Genomic DNA, 21,129 nt, shown 5'->3' on the forward strand with positions numbered 1-21,129 from the left:
TAAATGAGTGAATTGCTTTAAACTGCTTTACATATTACAATGTGGATGAGGGAAATCCATGAAAGTATGTTTCAAGTTGGGAAAAATATCTTTCTTAATATGGATGTTACTGAGAATTACCGTTTGTTCTTGGGAGATGTGTTCAGTAAACTCAATCTAGTCTTTTTTTTTTTTAATCTCCGTTCTTACTTTTGTTGTCGAGAATCAGGAAAAATGAGAAGTAGAGACCATGGAAAGTACCAGAGCTGAAGGAGCTCAAGCCTACTCTGGACCTTTATAGGGAGTCCCAGGATGGTTGCATAGGCTACATAACTAGTAGTGGGTGATTAGAAACTTTCCTCCACAATAGTCCACTATGATTTAAAAAAAAAAGAGAGAAGAAGACATAAGCTTTGGACAGAGTCAGACTTGCATTTTAATCTCAAGGTTACCCTCTATGACCTTGAGCAATTTGTTTAGATTCTCTGAACTTCAATTTCCATTTCTGGCAAATGGAGAAACAACATTTAGTCCATATGGTTGTCATAAAAATAATGAGATAATATATGCAAGTTTTACAGAATGCTTTGCACATAGGAGGACCTCAGTAAAATACACCCATAGCTGATGAGGAAAGAGGTCAAATAAGACTCTGCGTCTTTGTTGTACATGTACAAAAACTCCATTGAGTAGGATTCTTAGATATTAGTGGGTTTTTCAAAGCGCTAGCTTGTTTATTAATCCCTGAAAAATGTATTTGCTGACTATTGTATGAAGGATTTTGAATAAGATGACAACAACAGGAATGATCCCAAGCAAGCCAGCCTTCTCAGGCCAACTTGTTGCTAGCTGTGGTTCCAGGAATCAGATTTAGATGAGGCATTCCTTGGTGGCTCAGATGGTAAAAAATCTGCCTGCAATACAGGAGACCCAGGTTCAATCCCTGGGTCCAGAAGATCCCCTGGAGAAGGGACTAGCTACCCACTCCAGTATTCTTGCCTGGAGAATTCCATGGACAGAGGAGCCTAGCAGGCTACAGTCCATGGGGTCACAAAGGGTTGGACATGACTGAGCAACTAACACTTTCACTAGCTCATGAAGATGGGCTGGAAAATATGGGCATGCTTGAGACTTCGCTCCAGATTCAAAGTGTGCCACTGAGTCTGAGACTCTGTTTAACATGAGTAGGTGGTAGGAAGCTATTATCCAAACAGTAGTCCTGTGAAGAGATCCAACATCCTTTGACATCTACTTCCTAATCTCCGCATTACCCCATCTCTCCTGGAATAAGGCAGGCAAAATGGGAGAAGTCCAGGACAAAGAGACTGAGTGAGTGAAGAAAAACGTATAAGAATCTCCTGGGTAGTTTAATAAACCTCTAATATCATCATCAACAAAATGTTTAAGTGAATGGTAATTATAGGTGTAAGGGCTTCCCAGGTGGCTCAGTGGTAAAGAATCTGCCTCCAATGCAGGAGATGCAGGTTCAATTCCTGGGCTGGGAAGATCCCCTGGAGAAGAAGAAAATGGCAACCCACTCCAGTATTCTTGCCTGGGAAATCCCAAGGACAGGAGCCTGCCAGGCTACAGTCCATGAGGTCACAAAAGAGTTGGCCATGACTTAGTGACTAAACAACAACAATTATAGATGTAATGGGAAACTCATCATAGCCCTGTAAATACTGTTAGATTGTACAGAAAACTGGTGAGGTGGACCCAATAGAAGTCTCCTGTGTAATATTTACTCTAGGGGTTAAGCAAATTAGACAAGCTTGACTTGGTGATTGAAGGGGGAGGTGACCCTGACTATATAACACTGTGTACTCATGAGACTTATCTACTCCCTATACCCCCAAATAACAGAAATGATGCCCAACTACAGATGGTCCCTCAGATGTATGTAGCACTGGCATCATCCATGGTAAGCAGGAAAGAACACCTGGCAGAGAGGGTGATACCCAATGGAGGAGCCTGGCATGAAAGAGAAGATGGAACATTCCATTTGATAGCTAGAGATAACCCAACTTGTTCAGTAGGAACCATCCTCTAGGGACCCCTCTCCCCACCCCCCAAGGAACACTTGCAGAGATTTTCACAGGCTCTATAACAGAGGGCAGCCAAGAGAGACAGTGAAACACGGGAGGTTACTCTGATCCCAGCTACAGCTTACTCATGAGTTAGTGTGGCTTAGGGAGATTCCAGCACACAAGCAAATTATACAGAAATAGTCATTTTTTGACTGCCACTACGTTGTCACCTTAAAGGAAAACAACCTTGGTTTCCTGTCAGAAGCCTATTATTGCAGCTTATAGTCCACAATAATAACTCAATGTAAAGCCCTCTGGAAATTTCTACAGATATGTAGACTATGATCTTAAAGTCAGGGCAGAGCTTTGAAGACAGCTCTGAGATGGGAAAACCCTGCTGTCTCATTTTAATACCTGCTATCTCTGGGGACTTGTAAAAGATTTTGTCTTTCCTGATACAGTGCTGTCAATTGATCTGTGTATTAATGAGGTTAGGCATTGCTACCATAATAGGAAAATCCAGAAAATTCAATGGCTTAACACAACAAAAGTTTATTTCTTGATCACATAATGCCTGATATGTATTGGGTGGCCCTCTTCCATCTTCAGTGCACGCCAGCCAGAACACATGGCCTCCTTGGTCATCACAGAAGTGGGAAAAGAGCCAGAGACTCCTGTGGGGTGGTGTTAAGTGCCAGGCCTAGCAATGGCTGAGAGCACGTCTGTCCATCTCCCTGTTGGCCAGTTAGTCCATGATGCCATGTGGTCCATGTGAGCCGGGAAATGCAGAGCAGCCCCCCGACCCTCAGGTGAACACTCAGAATCTCACCACAGCATTTCTTTAAATAATTCATTTATCAAATTAATCAGCTCATTTAAATTGCCTTTATTAACTAAGTTTATCTGCGTCTCTTTCAGGAACCAAATTAGTCAAGAAAGGAAAAATTTATCAAATCATTACTTTAAATACATTACAATTTTATTTGTCAGTTCTATCTCGATAAAGTGGAGAAAGAAAACATAAAGTAAGAAAGGACAGAATTAAAAACTGGTACCGATGCCTCTTCTGAGCCATTGCAGTGTGATTTATCTAGTAATGAGTTAAACGCCTGCCATATATTTACCACAGAGAAAGACAGAGAAGCCTTTATGTCCTCACAACAGCCCAGAAAGCTGCCAACATTAGAACCTATTTGTTTTATTGAGAAGAGGGATTGTTGGCTTGAGCACAAGGGCTCCCCATTATTCTTTCTGGAAAAAGCAATGGGAACTTTAACTTTCCTCTGGAAGGCGACCAACATCTATCAGGAGAAACACGAGTTTAACATCTCTTTCTAAAGAGCCACACTTAGAATTCCTAACAGGCCTCCCCGGCCTCTACCAGTGTCAGCAATGGCTCAAGGTCCCAAATTCAAGCTCTTTTATGTTTAATGAAAGCGCAAAAGCAAATCAACTCGGCAAACTGCAAACAGCCAACTGGCCTGACCTAGAATACTCGATGAAACTGAAGTCTGATGGAACTGGCTAAACGGCCAGGGCCAAGGCTACCCTCACAGGATCAATTCTGAGTTCTGACAGATACTTATTCCATGACCCGGGGTAGAAGAGTTCATGACTCGGTTAACTAGAGTTCCAACGGAGTCTCTTGGGCAGAGAGGTTTTTCCTTGAAGGACAATTCTAAGGGTCAGGATAAGACTGAAATGAATAGTATAGTCTTCTGTTTTCTCAAAGCTGACTTTTTAAAACTGCCTGTCTCTCAAATTGGCCCCTGATCTTCATCTTCCACAACGCTGCCCTCAGCTTTAAGACGTCATCTGCCTGTTCCTAATTCACAGAGAAAACAGCAACTTGGGGGAGAAATCTCTCAATCCTCTGTCCACACTGCCCGCAGATTATCAGCTGAGTATTTTCCACTCCCCAACCCCATCCTAAGCATTTGTCCCTCCACCCGCCACCACCTGACAGTCACACCTTCACCACCACTGACACTACTCTGGCTGATGCTACTGTCAAAGCCCTGGTCGAGTGGACACTTGGAAGGCCTCATCTCCTTTGGCTTTACCTTGGCATCCAGTACTGCCTTCGACCGTTCCTTCACTTTCTTTTTGTTTTTTTTAACATTTATTTTTTGGCCGCGTCAAGTCTCAGTTGTGGCACATGGGATCTTTGTTGCGTCATGCGAGATCTTCCATTGCAGTACATGGACTCTCTAGTTGTGGCGAGGGCTCAGTAGTTGCTGTTTGCAGACTTAGTTGCTCTGCAGCACGTGAGATCTTAATTCCCCAAGCAGGGATCGAAGCTGAGTCCTCTTAAGTGCAAGGCAGATTCTTAACCACTAGACCACCAGGGAAGTCCCCATTCCTTCACTTTCTACTCTGCTGGTTTTCTGGATCCTCTGATTTCTGGTTTTCCTGCCACCTACCAAGCCTCCTTAATGTCTACCGCTAAAATGTTCCCTGGGGGCTCACCTGGTAAAAAATCACCTGCAGTGCAGGAGACCTGAGTTCAATCCCTGGGTTGGGAAGATCCCCTGGAGAAGGGAATGGCTACCCACTCCAGTATTCTGGCCTGGAGAATTCCATGGACTGAATAGTTTGTGGGATCGCAAAGAGTCAGACCCAACTGAGCGACTTTTACTTTCACTAAAATGTTGACTTTCCCCCAGATTCTGCTTTTGCCAATCTGTAATCCATTCAACAAGACTTCCTTGAGTAAGGAAGCGCATCATGGAACAGCCAAAGCAAATCAGCTCCTCAGACTGAAAAGGGACCCTGAGGTTGGCCCTGGAAACAAAGGATCAGATCAGATCTACCCCGCTGTCAAGGATCTATAGTCTGTATCTCATTTAATGGCTCTGGCATCTACCCAGGCCCCCAGGTTAAACAACTGACTCAGGGAGGACTCCTCTCTCACTCTCACAGCCCAAAGTTCCCCAAGTATAGTCGAATGTACCTTTTGAAAATCTTTTGAATCTGCTTCCTCCTCTTCTTCTAGAGAGTCGCTGGCTGAGTTTCAGCTTTCATTATCTCTCACCTGGACTGCTGCAAATAAATCTTCACTGTTCACCCTGAATCCAGTCTCACTCCCCTCCTGTCTCCCATGCATGATGCTTTCAGAGTTATCTTTGAAAAATTCAGTGTGGTCACATCGTTCTCCTTCCAAACCTCTTCGAGATTTCCCATTGTCTGCTTCCAGGGCCTTCTGTGAGCTGACTCCTGCCTTCTTCTCCTTTACGTCTCCTCCTACGCCTCTCCTGCACAAGTCTTAGCTCCTAATATCAGTAATCACCTTGGATGTTCACTCCTTATCACACTTGCAGAACAATAGCCTTAAGAAATCCTTTCTCATCTTCTGACTATGGTATTCTGTATGCTATGTGAGAGTTGGACCTTGGACTGCAAGGAGATCAAATCGGTCAATCTTAGGGGAAATCAACCCCAAATGTTCATTGGAGGAACTGATGCTAAAGCTGAAGCTCCAGTACTTTAGCCACCTGATGCAAAGAGCTGACTCATTGGAAAAGAACCCTGATGCTAGGAAAGACTGACAGCAAAAGGAGAAGAGGGTGACAGAGGATGAGACGGTTGTATAGCATCACCAACTCAACAGACATGAACTTGAGCAAATTCTGGGAGATAGTGGAGAACGGAGAAGCCTGGCATGCTGCATGCAGCCCATGGGATCAAAGAATCAGACATGACTTAGTGACTGAACAACAACAACATGTGTGTAGTTCACCTTGCATACCATGGGCCTTGCACATAAAAATATATTGACTTAAATGCCCAACAGGCATCTCAGTCTTAACCTGTCCAAAACAGAATTTCATGTAAGACCCGCTTTTTCCCAGTCTTCTCTATGTCCTTTGCTCAGGCCAAAAACCTAGGAGGTAAACATGATTCCTCTCCCTTTCCAACATGTCAAAGTGATCTGCCAGCTCCATACACCAAATATATGCCCAAGTAATCCAGCTTCTTCCATGTCACTCAGCTCCAGATTACTGTAAACACTATTCAGCCAGCGTCTTGTATCCAGTCTTGCCCACTCAGAATTCATTCTCCACAGTGCAACCAGTGTGAACTTTTAAGAACATCAATTAGATCATGTCACTCCCTTGTTTAAAACCCTCCAATGGCTTCCTTGAAATTCACACCCTTTCAAAGCCCCATGTGAATCAGACACATCCCCCCTTGCAACCTCCTGTGTACCCTTGCCTCTCCCTCACCCTTGTGCTCCAGCCTCGTGTTAGTTGCTCAGTCGTGTCCAACTTTTTGTGACCCCATGGACTCTCTCGCGCCAGACTCCTCTGTCCATGTGATTCTCCAGGCAAGAATACTGGAGTGGGTTGGCATACCCTTCTCCAGTGCTCCAGCCACAGTGGGCTTCTTTTCATTCCCCAAACACACCAGCCTCATCCCAGTCCTTCTCTCAGAGCCTGGCTCCTGCCTGATGCTAGGTCCCAGTTTTTCAGAAATGCCTTCCCCAATCACCATGTCTAAAGTCGCCTCCACCACACCATCCTGGTTTGTTGCTGCTTCTGCTGCTTTTTATCCAAGTTTGCATTTCATCTCTGTTGATGTCCATTCAATCCAAAATTAAACATCTTAATACCGTAACCTAAGTACAAGACGAAAATCAGGAAAGATGTCACTCCCATAGCATCATTCTGTTTTATTTGCTTTATGGCTCTTTCTGCTGCATAACTTCCTTATTAGTTGATTTTCTTTGCCCCAGTGGACTCTCTCTTCTCGTGAAAATATAAGTTCCACAAGGGCAAGAAATTATTTCTATATTCAGTGGTACTATTCAAATTATTTAAAACAGATAGAGCATAGACTCCAACGCATCAGAAAGGACATGGATCTCAATGCACTGGCTGAATACCAGCCTTCTTATTCATATTCCCAGCATCCCAACAGAGGCTTGCTCTAAACAGTTGTCCGGCAGAGGCATGAGTGAATAAATCAAAAATATTCCTGGTCAATTTCATTGCTCCATCATAAGTATGGGTCTATATTAATTTGCTAATTCTTTGTGACACCATGGACTATAGCCTGCCAGGTTCCTCTGTCCAGAGAATTTTCCAGGCAAGAATACTGGAGCAGGTTGCCATGTCCGACTCCAGGGGATCTTCCCGACCCAGGAATCAAATCCGCATCTCTTGTGTATCCTGCATCGGCAGGCAGATTCTTTACAACTGTGCTACCTGGGAAGCCCCATGGGTCTATTTTAATAAAGAAGGGTTTGGTGGCTTAGTAGGTAAAGAATCTGCCTACAATGCACGAGACTCGGATTCAATCCCTGGGCTGGGGAGATTCCCTGGAGAAGGAAATGGCTACCCACTCCAGTATTCTTGCTTGGGAAATCACATGGATAGAGGAACCTGATAGCCTACAGTCCATGGGGTCGCAAGAGTTGGACATGACTTAGTGACTAAACCAGCACCACATTAGACGCTCATCATATGTCCAGGCCTGATTTGTACCCCTTATGGGGCCCTTGGCTTTCTTCCACTGGTTTATTCTTTTCAAGGACTGCTGCCACTGCTTTTCCGTTATTTTGACTAGTACCTCTGGTGTTTGGGTAAAATCTGTTGTCTTCAGAAGTCATACAGCATACACTGTATACACTCTGAAGGGCCCCACAGGTGAAAAATAGTAAGAGGGGCAGTGAAACTGATTTTAGAAGACTGAATTCAAGTTCCAACAGTATCAAATTTGTGTTGAGAGTTGTCAAGGAAATGACCTTCTCTGACTCTACTTCTCCCTCTGTAAAATGGGCCCACGATAATACCTGCTTCCTAGGAGGACTGAGTTCATGTCAAAGTACCCAGGCAATCACACCAATAACATCCAATGTCAATGCGCGTTAGTTTTATTCTGCTTAACCCTTCCCTTTAGAGTTTTTATGAAGATTAAATGAGATACGGCATATACAAGCAATCTTAAAATCATCTATATTGTTCAGAGTATTGATATTACATCAGTAATAGCTTCCTCATTTTTAGACATCTTTTTCTCTATTGTATTTTTTCCAATCTTATTGAGGTATAATCAGCATATAACATTGTATCAGTTTAAGGTGTACAAAGTAGTGATTTAATATACATCATAAGTTGTGAACTGATCACCACAATAAGTTTAGTTAACAACCATCTCCTCACATAGTTATACATTTTTTCTAGTGATTAAAGCTTTTAAGATCTACCTTCTTATCAAGTTTCAAATAGACAATGCAGTACAATTAACTATGGGGGCTTCCCTAGTGGCTCAGTGGTAAAGAATCCACCTGCCAAAGCAGGAGATTCTGGTTCGATCACTGGGTCAGGAAGATCCCCTGGAAGAGGAAATGGCAACCAACTCTGGTATTTTTTCCTGGGAAATCCCATGGACAGAGGAGCCTGGTGGGCTACAGTCTACAGGGTTGCAAAGAGTCAGACACCACTTAGCTACTAAAATAACAATGACATTATTAACTATAACATTATTAACCATCACACTGTACATCACATCCCCAGGACTTATTTATCTTATAACTGGAAGTTTGTCCTTCACCCATTTCCCCCACCCACCCACAGCCCACACCCCAGTCTCTGGCAACCTCCAGTCAGTCCTCTATTGCTCTGAGTTCAGTTTTTGGATTCCACCTATGAGTGAGATTGTACAGTTATTTGTCTTATTCTGTGTGACTTCTTTCAGTTAGCATAATGCCTTCAAGGTCAATTCATGTTGTTGAAAATGACAGGATTTCCTAATAAATTATCCCTGATTTGAGAACTTGGTTGTCTTTCCAGGAGTCATAAAGGAACTGGAAAGGAGCTCTGGCCCTGAAGTGGCTAAGCACCTCTCCAGCAGAGGAGGCCTGGGCTTTGCTGAGCCGAGAAGCTCTCCCAGGAGAAATCTGTTTACATGTCACACAAAGCCACTAGATGCTGGAAAGTGACTTGCCGGTTCCTCTAGAGAAAAAAGGCTCTCTGCTGGGTTCAAGCATTTCCCCCAAAGTGAGCACTGTCTCCTTTGTCTCTCCTCCCACTGAAATATTTGAAAGAAACCTCACCTGGGCTCTGACCTCCAGTGACATGGGCAGAAGTTTCCGTTTTATTTCTCCGACTCAGCCAAGTTTTTCTTAGCCTTTGAAATCCTGTCTCTTTCCGCCCTCTCCTAACCCTGGGATCACCTCAGACAGTGATGCAGAAGTGCCCTGCACAGCCCCACAGGGCCACATGCCCCTCGCTGTCATGCAGTAGCATATGGCCTTTCCAACCAACTGACACACCTCTGCACAAGTAGGCCCTCCCACCAAGAGCCCCAGCAATGTCTATGTAGCAAGTTATCCTGGTGCAAAGAAATTAGGGTGCCCAGGAGAACACTTAAAGCAGCTCTTAAACCAATGGTGTAATTCGTGATGTGGCTCACAACCGGTTTCCTTACCAGCCATCTCTATGTAAAAGCTTCTTCCCATTTTAACTATGCTTGCTAACGAAGTGCTAAGCTTTTAAACTCATTATCTAAGTCTTTTGTACCCTCTAAATTTACTGCTTTGGTGCAAATCCCTGCTTGCATGGCTCTGGTTACCCTCTTGGTCCAGACTTCTGAGGGGAGCAGGGAAGAGTGGGCTGCAAAGTCAGTGACCCCAACCAAAGCCCATCTGTCACTTAGCAGCTGTGTGACCTTGAGCAAATCACTTAACTTCTCTGAGCCTCGGTTTCCTAAAACTGATGATGATGACGATGAGACCTATTTCATAGAGTTTTTGCAGGAATAGTTAAGAAAATGCCTGCGAGGTGCTCAGCACAGAGCCTAAGACATACACAGTAAATGGATAGTAAATATTATTTTTAGTATTAGTATCATGCTTATTTAACCCAGGGAAAAAGAAACTAATGCCAAATCCAACCACACACATTTACATCTTGTCTATGTGTACTTTCTCTACAGTAGCAGAATGGAGTAATTGCAACAGAGACAGTATGGCTGCTGAGCCTAAAATATTTGCTATCTGGTCCTTGACAGTTCACCAAAGTTTAGCCCATGGCACCACTCCCTGCATGATGAGATTAACATAAAAACTATAGGTGGTGGAAGCTGCTCCTTGCCTCCTTCTCCTAGAGTAATAGAATCCATGTTTAGCCTGCACATGATTGCCTGGAATAAAAACTGAATTTTCCACACTCTCTTCTACCAGATGGAGCCATGTGACAAAGTCCTGGCCAATAGGGAGTAATGTGAAGTGCTTTATGCCCCGGGTCCCCAGATTCCGGGATCTAATGCCTAGTGGTCTGAGGTGGAGCTGATGTAATAATAATAGAAATAAAGTGGATGATAAATGTCATGCACTTGAATCATCCTGAAACCATCCCCCAACCCATCTGTGGAAACACTATCCTCCACAAAACCAGTCCCTGGTGCCAAAAATTTGGGGACCACTGCTTTATGCAATTTCTAGAAAGAACCCTTATAGGCCTTCCCTCTCCTCCCTCCTGATCCCTAAGAATGCAACATAAGGGCCAAAGCTAGAAGGATGGCCTTACACCATGACATGACCTTGAGAATGGAGGCCACTCATGACAGAGCCACCGAAAAAGCAGCCCACATCCCTGTCACTGCAGACCTACATCCTAACCCAGTAGCATTCCCAGATCCCTATTTGAAATTGTCTGCACTCAGCCGTGAGCCGAATCCTAATAAACAAACTAGCTGAACCCACCTGGAAGAACAGAAAGCTTATCGTTAGTTCTCAAGGGCTCCTATTTCACATATGACCTAAAGAAATTCTTTGTAGTAAATTTGGTACTTGAATAAATTGGTTCTTGGCCACACAGACCACTTCTTGCAGAATGCCAAAAGAACATTGCACGTGTTTTATACTTATTCAGGAAAAAAGATTAATGCTCATTCGGGAGAAAAAGATTTATTAAAACATTTAAGCAGGAAAGAAAGATTAATTTGAAATCAAGGTTTAGAAGGACATTTAAAGAGAGGGAGAGTGACAGCCTTCAAATCCCATGCCCACAGCAGTTCAAGCTGGGTCTCTGGTCCTCTCAGCCAAAGAGGCTAAAACAGGCCCTAGCTCCCAGAAAGGGCTTTTCCCTTAGAAGCAAGGGCTCTGAGCTGGCAGGGTGAAAAATAAAGATAAAAAGACTCTGCTTTCGTTGTCTTACAGATGAGAAGTCTGAGGCTCAGAGAAACCAACTCATCAGGGGTCACACAGCTGGTGAAGAGCGAACCCCACCTTTCTGCCTCCAGGGCATCCCCCTTCACCCCACTCTCCTGGGCCAGGAGGACCTGAGACTGAGCTTGCTTCTCCAGAGCAAGCCAACCAAGAATACAGGAACAGCCAGTGATTCTGGGAAAAGAGTCTTCTGTGATCTTGAGTCCTCGGTCAGCTGAGCTTCAGCGGCAAGGCCTGGGAAATCTACTAATGAGCACAGAAGGGAACTCTCAGACTTTGTAAAATGTCATTAAAATCCCTGACTGCAAAGAAAAGAGACTGCTGGTATACTGCCAGCATAAACCAGATTTGGGAAAGCAAGAGCTGTGTCCAGGAAACTCGTGAACTCTCTTTTTGTTCACTCATCTTTTCTCTATAAACTTTCTTTTATTGTCACTTGCTCAGTTACTCATTACAATAGTCTCTGGGGAGAATTTGGGGAGGAGGGGGCTGTCAGCAACAGTCAAATGGATAAAGGGGCCCACTGACCCGTGTCTCGGAACTCAAGCCCAGAGAGTCCAGAAGCTCCATAGTTAGAAAAATCTCTGTCTAGATGAGGAAGGGCCACCATTTACCATAGTTGTGCCAGATCTATTTCCGAAATTAACTCTTATTTTCCTAGATGTTTCATATTCTGGCCTCTCTCTATCTGTGTGACTGTGTGTGTGTGTGTGTGTGTGTGTGTGTGTGTGTGTGTGTTGCTAACATCTATTAAGCACTTACCATGTGCAAGGCACTGAGTCGGGCGCATAAGAATGCGGTGCCACACTTTAGACCCGATAACTTTTGATGCTACTGTCCCATTTTACAGATAAGGTAAACACTAAGATCTGCTCAAATTATACAGCTAGTGAAGTGGCCCTGCTGAGATTCCAACCAAGTTTCTGTTCATTTAAAACCTGCTTTTTCAATTGCAATTCTTTTTTTAAATGAAGAACTATAAAAGGTTTTAGGACTAATTAAGGGAAAGGCAGCCTGTTACTGCTACTTTTATGTTGCCTTTATTTTCAATCAGTGACCTGATTCACCCATGAAACCTCAGGCTTTTATGTGCTATTCTAGAAACAGTTCACCCTTGCTTCAAAGAAACTCTTCCCCGTCTCCCAGGCCCCAAGTTCTTCTGTGATTTTGGATAGTTTCCCAGTATATTTCTAATGGATCTGAGAACCCCAGAGAACATTACTGTAACCTGTAGAAGAGCACTTATCAAAGTTTTTTTTTAAATCTCAGGACTCTTTTTCACTTTTAAAAATTACTGAGGACCTCAAAGAGTTTTTGTTGATGTGGCTTCTGTGTGCACTAAGTCACTTCAGTAGTATCCAACTCTGTACGACCTTATGGACCAAAGCCCAACAGACTCCTCTGTTCATGGCATTCTCCAGGCAAGAATACTGGAGTGGGTTGCCATGCCCTCCTCCAGGGGATCTTCCAGACCCAGGGACTGAACTCACGTCTCTGACATCTCCTACATTGGCAGGTGGCTTCTTTACCACTAGTGCCACTGGGAAACTTTATGTGGGTTATATCTATTGATACTTAACCATTTTAGAATCTTCAACTGGGAAAACTTTAAGCTATTGATTGATTCATTTAAAAATAATAACACCATTGCATGTTTATACAAGCAACATTTTCATGAAAAGTAATCATGATCTGAAGAAATTAGCATGAGATGTGTATTTTTACAAATCTCTTTAATGACTGTCCAGGTTCTTATATCTTCTACATTGTTGTGATATATTGTTTTCATTGAAAGAAAATTCAGCTCTATACAGATGGGTGTTTGAAAAAGGGAGGACAATTTTCATAAGCTTTTCAGATAACCGTGGCTATTCCTCTCTGATGCCATACCAAAACCCTCTAAGTGGGAGTTTCTCTTCAAAAGGTTAGCTGCACATGGAATCTGAATCCATTATCAGTGAAATTTTCTCACTCTGTTATTGGACTGTATTTCCATATGAACCCATGTGTAATTTTGTAACATCCTGCAGGGGTCATTTGGAAACTCAGTGAGTTATTCGAGTCTTCCAAATGTTGATGCATTTCATTATATAATATCCTTTTAAAAATTGTATGGTCAGTATGGCTACAAATCTCATTAGAAAAATACTGGACTTTGGGGAAATTATCAAACCCACAGTGGAAAGCACAGGTATTTTAAACATCTAATCTTCACTTAAAAACTTGAATTTTATCATTAGCAATGATTACTGTGGGTTATTTTCCTTGAAATGACAGCTTGCTTAACTCATTTTCAAGACTACATCTCCTAGAGTATTTCCTGGTGGTCCAGTGGTTAGGACTCCGCACATACACTGTCAAGGGCCCAGGTTCAATCCCTGGTCAGGGAACTAAGATCCCACAAGCCACGTGGTAGTGCAGCAAAGGAAAGAAAAGAATATCTCTGCCATATATGCAAGTCAGAATAACCATGGTTTGCTGGTCAATGATTCTTTCAAGAAAAAAGAGTATCCCATGAAAAAAGCTACTGGTTAAGCTCAGGACTCAAGAAAAAGTACCACAGTGATGGCACTTTTGTATGCAGCAAAACACTTTTTTCAAAATTTATTTTCAATTGGAGGATAGTTGCTTTACAATGTTGTATTGGTTTCTGCCATATAGCAACATGAATCAGTCATAGGTACACATATGTCTCCTCCCTTTTGAACCTCCCTCCCACCACCCCATCCCACTCCTCTAGGTTGTTACAGAGCACTGAGTTGAGCTCCCTACATCATGCAGCAAATTCTCACTAGCTATCTATTTTACATATGGTAATGTATATGCTTCAAAGCTATACAGCAAAGTGCTTTATGTGTACTTCCCGTTTTGTCAAAATATTATAAAATACTTGTAACTGAGAATCAAGATGAATGCAATTAGTACTTTTAACTGCTTATAAGGGCACTCTCAAGTGGAATTAACATACTTCACAAGCAAGCACAGGACAGTGAGGTTTGCAGTGAACTGCTGGGACAGGTTGATATCACCAGCTTGACTGTGGGCTTCGGCAGCTTTACCCACCATTGCTATTGTATCATCAATGCCAAAGGCAACCAGTGAAAAAGGCAAACAAATTCTCAGTGATTTGACCTCATAAATCTCCTGTAAAGGGCTTGGGGATCCCCAGGGATCCACAGATCACACTTGGAGAAAGAACCATGGCCACCCTGAGCCTAGGGAGAACCCTCAGAGGCCAGATGCTGTCTGTCCCTGCCACTCCCACCCCCCAATAATGAAACAATTAATATACTCTCTAATTGCAGCATTTAACCAACTGAGTAAAAGTCTATTTATTCTAGGGAGGAAGGAGTAAAAAATTTCTTTATAAAGTTTAGGTAGAATAGGTTCTGGAGAAGGAAATGGCAACCCACTCCAGTATTCTTGCCTGGAGAATTCCATGGACTGTATAATCCATGGCATTGCAAAGAGTCGGACATGATTGAGTGACTAACACACACAGAATAGGTTCTGCTGGGTAATCAATCCTGGAATAAAAGCAGAAATGATTTCCTGGTTAGTGGAGTCCAGGTCTGACGTTCAGAAATGCTAGGGTTCCAACTTCTGATTTCCACTTCTACTACCAAACTTGGGAACATTACTCACCCTTCTTGACCACACGAATGTATGTAACAATTACTCCCTTTGAAAATAAGGGATTCAGGGATGATTGAAAGTATTATCTGTACTTTTCTTGCTGATGCCTAGCCACACAGACAGCTGTATAATACTACCTCTCTCTCTCTCTCTCTCTCACACACACACACACACACACACATACATCTCAGATTCTGTACAGTTAGAAAAGTTATTTTGCTGGAATCATTTTTCCTAAGTAATCTATAGCCCATCTGTTAGGAATTACTGATTAGTAAGCAAAGTTAACAGGAAAATCAACAGTATTATAAATACATCTTCCTGTTAGATGGTAACCACTACCTTCCTTCTAGTCATTATTTTCTCCATCTATCTCATTTTCTGAACCAAGATCAAGTCTAAAAAGAACAATTTTTCTTCTTTGCAGAGTAACAATGATCATGCAATGAATTATAAACTCAAAAAACGATCTTACTAATGTCAAAAGGAACATTTCATCAGCAAAGGCTTTGGGATTAGGATGTGGAACTTCATCGGCTCTGCCTTGGTGCAAACAACAGAGCTATTCTGTGTTCTTCCTGTGACGCTGGGTTCTCAGAACTTTCTGATCTATCAGCAAGGACAACAACTCAGATGATCTCTTCCTGCACCACCTTTCCTTTGTTTTGGCTTGCAGAATCGGTGCAACTGGAGAGAAATTGAAACAGCTCATCTCTAGGACTCATCCAACTCTGACATGTAATCATTCTCGAACCCTAATTAGTTTCCAAATTGGAGCCTGTGTTGTTTGCTGTTCATTGTCCTCCCATTTCACAAAGAATGGTCCAGATTCTCTGCCCCATCCCAATCCACTGGAAAATGCTTTCAATTTGTAATGCAAACTTTGTGGTTGTTCAGTCGCTCAGTCATGTCTGACTTTGCAACCCCATGGACTGCAGCACACCAGGCTTCCCTGTCCTTCACTGTCTCTCAGAGCTTGCTCAAGCTCACGTCCATTGAGTTGGTAATGCCATCCAACCATCTCATCCTCTGTTGTCCCCTTCTCCTCCAATGCAAACTTAGATGGTTATAAATGACAATTCTCTCAACTCAAGTCTCCATCATCCAGGTTTTCTGTGGCTTCGGTAACCATGCCTGCTTTGGAATGATTGACTCTATTGTTCTAGAGAGTTCTTTTGTTGTTTCAGCTGCTTAGGTTAAAAAAAAAAGGAAAAGTTACACTCTGTGATTATTTGAGAATTTGATTTAGTGATGTTTTAGATGAATGCTTTCCATTTTTTTTAACACTTCATTCAATTTCTTATATACCATACCTAGTTTAAACCTTCCAGCCCATACTTTAAAGGCATCAGTAGCTGAGACTGCAGGCAAATATGCCTTCAATCTGACTGAGACTACGCATCTCTCCCATTAGGAAAAGTTAAAAAAAAAAAACTGGAGGGACTGTCATAAATAATTTTACTTAAGTGAATGCTGAAATTAGGCACCACATTTCCTGGCTCCTAGTAACCTATTTGCAGCCAGATATGTCGAGTACCCACTAGCCAAAGCCTCGCCTTTTCAGAAATGAGGAGCAGGAAAAACAATACGATCATCTTTTAAAGTGGCATGTTGGACCCATCCCCAAAGTTAAATATACCTAGACAGTCCTCAGTGGGGGAACTACAGCTGACCTTGGAAGAAAATGATGGTTATAGTGGCCCATGAGCTGGGAAAGGTGATAATGAACGAGATGTAGTCATGTATTTCTGGCACACACTTTGCATACTACAAGGAGCTAATTGCATTTAAGTATTATCTTACAATATGGTGACCCAATCATTTTGGAAGATAACCAAAGTCTCCCCTTTTGGAAGAGATGCTCTATTTTTAGCAAACATGCATTCATGTTGCACTCTGAAACTCCAAAAACTTCTTCCTGGATCAGGTCAAATTGCATGGATTTTTTTCCCATAAATCTTCCTATCTGTACTGTCAAATGCTGACATGTGCGTCAGTGGTTCCCGGGCTGAACTCTGAAATGATGGATCCTGTTTTCCTTCTGCTCCTGGTAATTCTTGGTTTAGTGTAACTTGCAGCACCACTTACTGGGGTTCTCACTCAGATTAAATGAAGGGAACATTCGTTCTGCTGGCCCGGTGCCCATGCAGGGAAGCGTGCCAGCCCACGGTGCCACAGAGGGGAGGGCGAACGTGAATGTCTCAAAGAACAAAAGAGCAACAGGAAGAAACTAGTCCTTCAAAAGGCAGGGGAAGAGTATTCTTTGCTTTGCCTTTTTAAATCATAGACAGGTTGATACACAGATTAATGCTGCCCTACAAACCTTTACGGAGGAGATGAGCAGACTCTTGAAAAGTAAAAGGAGAACTGACAAAAGAATTAAGGTATTTTCTCCTACATACATGCTTTTTTAGAACGTGTCAAGTGTAATTGATAGCGTACAAGTCTCTTGGGCCATTTTTCATTTCTATTTAGATACAGGATGTTGGGATTAATTGTCTCTTTCTGGAATTTGTGTCTTGGTCAAACACCTATGATTTCTATTAAGACTTTTTTTAAGCTAGTATTTTTCAGTTAAAGTGTATTTATAACCTCAGTGTGCTAAGCATGTTAAAGCCAAACAGAAAACAACAAATGGACACTCTCTCTGCTTTCGGGTGTGTACGCGCTACATGACAGAAATGGAGAATTTATAATTATTTGTAAAAGAAAGCAACAGGGACGTGAATCTCTTGAAAAATCAGAAGTAACAACAGGAGTTGTTTCTAGGCCTTCAACATCCATCCAGGTTTTAAAGATTTACCATCATGAAATCCAAATTGTACATCAGAAAACTCGGAGGGGAAAGAATATGGATCTGTTAATGAAAAGAAAAAGTGGAACTCAGTGGCTCAGGGAAATTTTTAGAATTTGCCAGATGCCAAATGTAGCCCAAAGTTTTTTTTGATATGACCCAGGGGACATCAGGCAGAGCAGAAAATGAGATAAACATCTTGCAGCTTGGGGGAGGATCAGAGCCAGGCCACAAGGTAGCTGGGTGCTTCTGTTAGGACTTTTCCCCTCTCGTGGATCGATCACTCTGTTAGAAGAGTAATGGGGGGACTTCCCTGGTGGTACAGTGGATAAGAGTCCACCCACCAGTGCAAGGGACATGGGTTTGATCCCTGGTCCAGGAAGATTCCGCATGTCTTGGAGCAACTAAAGCCTGTGCACCGCAACTACTGAGCCAGTGCTCTAGGGCCCACAGCCGTAACTACTGATTCCGCATGCCACAACTACTGAAGCCCAAGCTCCTAGAGCCTGTGCTCCGAAACAAGAAAAGCCACCAAGATGAGAAGCCCATGTGCTGCAACAAAGAGTAGACCCCGCTTCCCACAATGAGAGAAAGCCGGAGAACAGCAATGAAGACCCAGTGCAGCCAAAAACGAATAAATGAATAAAAAAAATTTTTTTTAAACAAAAGAAGAGTAATGGGAATTTTATTTGTCCCAAAGCTGGGGACAATTTTAAACTGAAGGGCTTTCCTTATCACCCCTCACAGAGTCAATTTTATCCACCATTATAGTCACCAGGCAGTCAGCAAAAAGAGGACTTTCTCTCTGTTGGAAACTGTGAAGGAACAAGTATGTGTTGATGTTAGGTCGTCCCAGTGTTTAAGAATTGGGAGAAAATAGAGCGTAGCATTTCAAGCATTCCCAAAACAAGCAGAATTTGAGGAGCAGAATATTAACAGCTAAGAAGCCAAGATCAAAGCATTAGAAGTTCAAGGAGATAAGCAAGGAAAATAAGCAGGCACCAGGCCCAGAGTGGCTGCTGAAGTGAAAAGGACTCAAGTCTTGCTGACACTGCTCCCCTCAGACCCTCCAAAGGCAGAACTGGGGGAGTGGGGGAGTCTTTGTTGGGGTGGCGGGTCACGCAAACAAAGTACAAAAGCCCTTGACAAAAGCACAGAAGAGCAGCCACCAGGAGCAGACAGGGTTCTAGTTAGATCAGGTGGAGACACAGGAAGAATGTCCTGAGTTCTAGAAATGCAAGTTTGCAACTGTTGTTGGTACAGCAGGGGACCTGTCTTTAGTCAGTCACATGTCTGCCCTTGACACGAGAACCCAGGAAACACCTCCAGTTAAGGCAAGGCTGTGGCTGAGGGTGAATCCAAAAGAAGGATGTGAAGGGAGGTGTGAGGTCCCATATCTGCTTCCATTCTTTAGCGATGCCAAAGAATATGATCCTATCAGCCGTCGGCTACGTGTGTGTGTGTGTGTGTGCACGCCAACTCTCATGCACAAGCATGCGTCCACACATGCAGAAGCACCCTACCTGCTACCTGTGGACCTTTTCAGCCCCTGGATCTGCGTCCAGTCCCCACTGCCTCAGATCCCTGCTGTGTAATTTCTTACCACCTCATGATGGCCCCTGCGGTGCAGGAGCCCCAGGTTTGATTCCTAGGTCGGGAAGATCCCCTAGAGGAGGGAATGGCAACCCATTCCACTATTCTTGCCTGGAGAATTCCATGGACAGAAGAGGCTGGTGGGCTACAGTCCATGGGGCCGCAAAGAGTCAGAAACAACTGAGTGACTAACACATTCACATTCATGCACTTACTTAGGATAATTTGCTAATTTAGAAAAACAGACATTTGCTCACTTTCCCCAGAAAGCTTTCTTGATGGAGCCTCCTCTGGAATAAGCCAGAAAGTAGAGCTAGGTGGAGACAGGCAGATCTCTGACCCTTCATTCCCCACACCGGGCCATGTCTTCTCACTCACCACTGCCTATGTAAGACAGTAAGAGTGAAAGCAAACATAAGGCCTTCGAGTTTTCTGAATACTAGTGTGCTTTTATCTCATGAGATTTATATTAGTTACTGCGCTCAACGAGGCCCCCGCTGAGAAACAAAAAAAAGGGCCAGTTAGCTAATGTACGCACTCAAACCCAAATTTACAAATTGTCCAAGTTCACAAAGTAGTTAGAGCTCAAAAGTGATGAATGAATGAAAGAATGAATGGATGAAGGGGGTGTTTATTCAGTTTTTAAAAGAATCCTTTGCTTCTCAAATAGATTTATTTCAAAATCCCTGTGGAGAACTCTAGATTCAACAGAAATTACTAAGCACTCCCCTGCACCAAAAACCAAGCAAAATAGTGCATACGTTGCTTTTCATATATATATATTATATATAATAATGTATATAATATATATAAGAATATATATATTACAGAAAGTAAGGCTTACCTCTTGTAAACAAAGTTTAACATTAGAATTACAGAGGGTTTTTTTCTGCCATGTTATCCAAATTACAAGAATTTAGAAATGATACATTCTTCAGCCTTTTCCTGTACACGAGTAAGTATTATGTCCAGGGGCACTATCTTAAAAATGACACTCTTTTCTTGGCTCCAGTAAACTTTCATCATCCTAACCACAATGTTAATTGTCTGCTTTGTACTAAAAATGTGAAAGATGAGTGAAAGCTTGCTTGCAAAAAGTCTAGCTCCTTGGCGTCCCAACCATCAGCATGTATGAGAGACTGAAAAAACTTGATATGGGCTCAAAGAGAAAGAGTCATGTTACCACCAACAAGCAGACAAGGCAGATTCCCGTGATGCCAGGCCTCTGCCGAGGGGTGGGGGAGGGGAGGCACTTCAGGGCATTCCTTCAAGGGATTGGTTTCCTAGGTGATGTCACTGGGGGTGAGGCCAGGTTGTGACTTGCCCTCCACTCCCATGAAACTACAGCTGCCATGGAGCACGTCACCCATGGGTCTTTACTTGACCTTGAGTACAATATGGGCCATATAGACCTTCCTTCCTAAAAGTCGAGAAGAGTTGCTATCATGCTAATATGTGCTGAATGAAACAGATGAAATGGTTTTTTAATGTGAGATTGCTTTAAAGTAATCTATGGGGATAAAAGGAGATGTCTTGATAGTTAGTATTAATGCAGAGCATGGACCCCTGAGGATTTATTATACTATTGTCTTTACATTTTGTGTATGGTTGAATCTCTTCCTAATAAAATGTTTTGCTTTTTTAAAAATCTGCTAACATAGTTGGGGCAGGAAGCAAGCATGGCTGTAGAGAGGAAACAGATAGAATGTCTACACGAACTTTATTTCTCAGAATGAAGAAAGCAAATCAGTACCTGTTGTTGGGTGAAATAACCCCACAGTTAAGCACTGTCCTATTCAGGCAACATTGGCAAAGCCATTCAGCCCAGCCCCAATTCCAATCAAACAGCTGCAAAAACAGAGGCTGCTCCAACCCTGAAACCTAGGGAAAATAATAATTTAAATGTTTTTAATCTCTGAAATGAATCC

General features: G+C 42.8%; 1 long non-coding RNA gene across 1 annotated transcript; it reads left to right on the forward strand.

Annotated features, from left to right (window-relative positions):
• The first annotated feature begins 1,676 nt into the window (after positions 1-1,676).
• Positions 1,677-3,076, forward strand: LOC145521284 (uncharacterized). The gene is made up of 3 exons (XR_014065293.1): positions 1,677-1,900; positions 2,616-2,815; positions 2,925-3,076. It is a non-coding gene; the product is annotated as an uncharacterized LOC145521284 (long non-coding RNA).
• The last annotated feature ends 18,053 nt before the right edge of the window (positions 3,077-21,129 follow it).

This window comes from Giraffa tippelskirchi, chromosome 9, assembly GCF_054371585.1.
Source record: "Giraffa tippelskirchi isolate mGirTip1 chromosome 9, T2T-mGirTip1v1.2.pri, whole genome shotgun sequence".
Taxonomy (NCBI): Eukaryota; Metazoa; Chordata; class Mammalia; order Artiodactyla; family Giraffidae; genus Giraffa; species Giraffa tippelskirchi.